Source organism: Triticum dicoccoides, chromosome 4A (genome assembly GCF_002162155.2).
Source record: "Triticum dicoccoides isolate Atlit2015 ecotype Zavitan chromosome 4A, WEW_v2.0, whole genome shotgun sequence".
Classification (NCBI taxonomy): domain Eukaryota; kingdom Viridiplantae; phylum Streptophyta; class Magnoliopsida; order Poales; family Poaceae; genus Triticum; species Triticum dicoccoides.
In genome coordinates this window covers 465,862,179-465,867,537 of record NC_041386.1, presented here as the reverse complement: position 1 = coordinate 465,867,537, position 5,359 = coordinate 465,862,179, and positions in this window count along the sequence as shown.

Sequence of the window (5,359 nt, the reverse complement as noted above, 5' to 3'; positions counted from 1 at the left end):
CATAGTATGATGTCCATGAAAGCATTAGGTTACCTTGTCCCTTGTCTTACCAACAAAAGGGTTTGTGACTCCTTGAACTAGTGCAAGATATGGAAGTTGTTTGCACTTGTCCTTGCCAAAACGATATGAGTGAAGTATGTTGGCGGAGTCACCCTCAAGAACTCTCTAGTTCTTCATCTTAGAGATCGACACCATCTCGATGGAAATCCTTGGAGTTGTAGTCGTACTTGATGAAGTGGAACTTGATGTAATCTTGGGAACCCACTTGACCAAGGCCTTAGGTGCTTCTTCAAATGCATCAATCTCCTCTTGAAGCTTGTCCTTGCCTTTTAGCTTGTGGCCTTGTGGTGGAAGATCATCTTGAGCTTGTGTTCCTTGGAAAGAAGTAGGATCATACTTCTCTTGTTGAGGAACCAACTTCGTCTTGGGGTATTGATCTTCTTCCCATACAACTCCATTGGCATTGAACTTTCGTTCAAAACCAACAGCTTGATTCTTCCGGTGTCTTCCTTGCTTGCATACAATTTCCTCAAATTTCTTACTTCCAGCAAGGCTCTTGTAAACACCTTTCTCTATAATTCCCTTCAATAAGCTATTTTATTGCTCAAGTGTAACTTGGCTAAGAGAATCGTTAGTGGAATCAAGAGAACTACTAGAAGCAACAACATTGGTTTTAGCATGATTATTGTTACTGCTAGAAGAAGAATCTTTCTTGTTTTTGTTGCTAGATTTAACTTTTGGCATGTAAGTAGACAAGAGTAAATGCTTGGCAATGTAAGAAATTTTTTTGCAAAGATCATCATTGATTGCTTTTAAGAACTCATGCTCTTGCTCAAGGTTGAGCTTTTCAAAATGTAGCTTCTCATGAGTCTTTAAAAGTTCTCGATGATCTTCCAAGGTAGTTTCATGAGCTAACTTAAGAGTGTTTAGTTCTTTAGTTAGACGCTCAATCTCCTTCTTATCATTGTCATTCGTTTTGTGTAGCTCTTTGGTGACTTGTCCTTCCTTTCTGAATCCTTGCTTCTCCGTGATGTTCTTCGTTCATAACGGTCATCTCTACTCCTTCTCTCTCTTGGTGGTGATTCTTCTCTTCTACTTCTTATTTTGTAGGGATAATCTTCTCTTCTTTTGTAGGGAGTCGTACACTCATTGGAATAGTGTCTGGGTCTTCCACAATTATAGCAATTGCGCTCACGACTAGAAGATCTTTTGTCATTGTAGGACTTTGACTTGGATCTTCTTTCCTTGCTTCTATTCTTGTAAAACTTGTTTAAGTTCTTCACCATTAGGCTCAATTCTTCGTTGAAGGTTTGTTTCTCACTTGATGATGTGGGAGCATCACATGAGGCTTTGTAAGCACCACTTGACTTGTTGTGTAGCTCTTCCTTATCCTTGAGTGACATCTCATGAGCAACAATCCTTCCAATGACTTCCCTTGGCTTGATATCTTTGTAATTTGGCATCATTTGGATCAATGTGCATACGGTATCATATTTTCCATCCAAGGCTCTTAGGATCTTCTTGATGATGAATCTATTGGTCATCTCTTCACTTCCTAAGCCGGCAATCTCATTTTTGATGAGAGCAAGCCTAGAGTACATTTCAGCGACACCTTCACCATCCTTCATTTTGAACCTGTCAAGTTGACTTTGAAGCATGTCCAATTTGGATTCCTTGACAGAGTCGGCACCTTCATGCATATCAATCAAACTATCCCAAATTTCCTTTACATTCTCAAGACGGCTGATTTCGTTGAATTCTTCGGGGCACAATCCGTTGAAGTGAATATCACAAGCTTGAGCATTGTATTGCAGCATCTTCAACTCTTCCGCACTAGCCTCACGGTTTGGTTCTCTCCCATCAAAGAATTCACCTTGCAAGCCAATACACACAATAGCCCAAACGGCAGGGTTATGTCCAAGAATATGCATTTTCATCTTATGCTTCCAACTAGCAAAATTAGTACCATCAAAGTAAGGACCTCTACGGTGGTAATTTCCCTCACTAGACGCCATACTCTCCTAGGTTGTGAAACAAAGGCTATGATCACCAAAAGCTATGGAGATCAAGGCAAATGGAGACCAAAGCTCTGATACCACTTGTAGGATCGAAAGTATGTCTAGAGGGGGCTGATTAGACTACTTGACCAAATAAAAATCTAGCCTTTTCCCAATTTTAAGTCTTGGCAGATTTTAGAAACTTAGCACAAACAAGTAATCAACCTACACATGCAATTCTAAGAGTATAGCAGCGGAATGTAAAACAATTGCATATGAAGGTAAAGGGAGGAGTTTGGAGGGAGCAAACGCAATGTAGACACGGAGATTTTTGGCGTGGTTCCGATAGGTGGTGCTATCGTACATCCACGTTGATGGAGACTTCAACCCACGAAGGGTAACGGTTGTGCGAGTCCACGGAGGGCTCCACCCATGAAGGGTCCACAAAGAAGCAACCTTGTCTATCCCACCATGGCCATCGCCCATGAAGGACTTGCCTCACTAGGGTAGATCTTCACGAAGTAGGCGATCTCATTGCCCATACAAACTCCTTGGTTCAACTCCACAATCTTTACGAAAGCTCCCAAGTGACACCTAGCCAATCTAGGAGACACCACTCTCCAAAAGGTTATAGATGGTGTGTTGATGATGAACTCCTTGCTCTTGTGCTTCAAATGATAGTCTCCTCGACACTCAACTCTCTCTCTCTCTCTCTCATAGGATTTGATTTGGTAGAAATATGATTTGAGTGGAAAACAACTTGAGGAAGGCTAGAGATCAAGATTTATGTGGTTGGATTGGAATATCTTGACCTCAACACAAGTGTAGGTGGTTCTCTCTCAGAAAATGTATGTTGGAAGTGTAGGCATATTCTGGAGGCTCTCTCCACGAATGAAGAGTGGGTGGAGGGCTATATATAGCCTCCACACAAAATCTAACCATTACACATAAATCACCAAACTCGGTGGGACCGAATCATATAACTCGGTCAGACCGATTTAGTTCAAAATGTGAACGTTAGGATTTTTGGTGGGACCGATATGTCAACTCGGTGGGACCGATTCCATTAGGGTTAGGGTATAACATAATCTCGGTGAGACCGATTACACAAACTCGATGGGACCGATTTTGTTAATAGGCAAACAGAGAGTTGGTCACGCAAACTCGGTGGGACCGATTCGCTCATCTTGGTTAGACCAAAACGTTACGAAGGGGAAATAGAGAGTTTGAAGTGCAATCTCGGTGGGGCCGATCACTCATCTCGGTTGGACCGAAACGTTACGAAGGGAAACAAAGAGTTTGCAATCCCATCTCGGTGAGACCGAGATCCCTATCGGTGAGACCGAAGTGGCTAGGGTTTTTGGCAGTGGCTATGTCAAGTGAACTCGGTGGCGCCGGATAGGAAATTTCGGTGAGGCCGAGTTTGACTTTTGGTTTGGGACATATGTGGATATGAGAAAGTAGTTGAGGATTTTTGGAGCATATCACTAAGCATTTTGAGCAAGTAACTCATTAAGCAACACATCATCCCCTTTTAATAGTATTGGCTTTTCCTATGGACTCAATGTGATCTTGGATCACTAAAGTAAAATGTAGAGTCTTGTGCTTTGAGCTTGAGCCAATCTTTTGTCCTTAGCATTTTGAGGGGTCCACTTTCTAATCCATGCCATGCCAATCATTGAGCTTTCCTGAAATATTTATCTTCAAATAGCATTAGCTCAATGAGCTATATGTTGTTAGGAATTACCAAAACCACCCAGGGATAGTTGCACTTTCATTGATTTATACATTACAAGGGTCCTCCCCCTCCAAAATGCTCTCACGCCCTGCGAGGCAATGTCCGAGTTTTTGCGTATAGGTCAAAGCGAAGGAACGTAGGCCTAACTGGACGTGCTACCTCCAGTACCATCCTGGTCGCCTTCATCCATGCTACCTGTGCTGCCACTGATGTCGTCTTCGTCGTCGTCGTCTGCGCCATCTTCGTCCGCCATGATCACCGCCGCATCATCCTCGAGGGCGAACTCTGTGACCAGAGCGTCCACATGATCATCCACCTAGTATGCTAGGTTGTCCCGGATAACTCCAGGCACGGGGGCTATGGCAGCGTCAAAATAGAAGTGGGGGTCGAGGTTCTGGAGGTGGCTGAAGATGTGTGAGAATGCGCGCCCAAGGAGGCCCCGGCTCCTCTCCTCAACGAGCTCGCGAGCCCTTGTGGTCTGGTCCTCCAGGCGCGTCACAACCTCGGTGAAGAGCAAGTCGGTGCGTGTGGAGGCCAACTCAGCCTGGGCCAAAGCCTAAGCTGCCTTGGCGGCCCTCTCGTGATGCTCTGCCTCGTTCAGCTTTGCCTTAAGGGCGGCAGTCCTGCCCTCAACCTCGGCTTCCAGGAGCTCCAGCTTCAGGCGGTACTCATCGGCAAGATCCACGCAAGCCTTTGCCACCCTCCGGTCGACCTCCTCCTGGATATTGGCTTCCCGCATGGTGACGGCGTCCTCAGCCATGGCCACCTGGTGCTCCCTCACCTCCAGCCTCTCAAGCTGCAGGTTGCACTCCAAGGCCTCCAGCACCAACACTTCCTCGTGTTTCAAGATCTCCTTCTCTTCAGAAGGTGCTCCCCTCATTGACGCCAAGACGTCCCTGCGTGCCGCGATCCACTGCTCAAGGGTAGTGTTCAAGGCCTGGAGCTCCCATTCACGCTCCTCGGCAGCCTCACGGCGATGGTCGGCTGCCCTGGCCTCCTCCAAGGCCTGGGCGCAAGCCTGGCGTGAGGTTGCAAGGGACACCGCAGCCTTTTCTTTGTCGCTCTCATGTTGAAGATGCCCGAAGTTGATGGCCACCTTCAACTGGTGCCACTCGTTCACCAGTCGAAGGTCCTCCATCTCAAGGCGGGCGCCGACGTTGGCAAGCTCTTTTCTGAGCCAGCTCAGTGCGCCCGTCGCCTCCCGAAGGAGCTCGTGGCGTACAGCATCGCGCTTGCGTGTGACCTCCAACGCACGGCCAAGCCCGTCCATCGTGCCAGAAGTTGTTGGGAAAGCTCGAGGTGGCCTACCTACCCCTGGCGGGGGGCTGGAGGCCGGCGCTTTCCCTGCCACCTTTCGGGCCTCGGCGGAGGTGCCGGGTGGCGTGGCCTTGATACTCGAAGAAGAATCCAAGGCCAGGATTACCTAGCCACCAGTGAAGACCAATGGAGGAGCCCTCAACATGCCTTCTGCACCCTAGGCCGGACCATGAAAGAGGGGTGACAGGAATGCAGGATCAAGACCCCACATCGGCGCATTTACCTCTTGGACAAGCCATGTTCCTAGTGCAATGGTCTAGCATGGGGAGCTCAAGACCAGGGATGAGCCAAGGACTGGTGGAGGCCG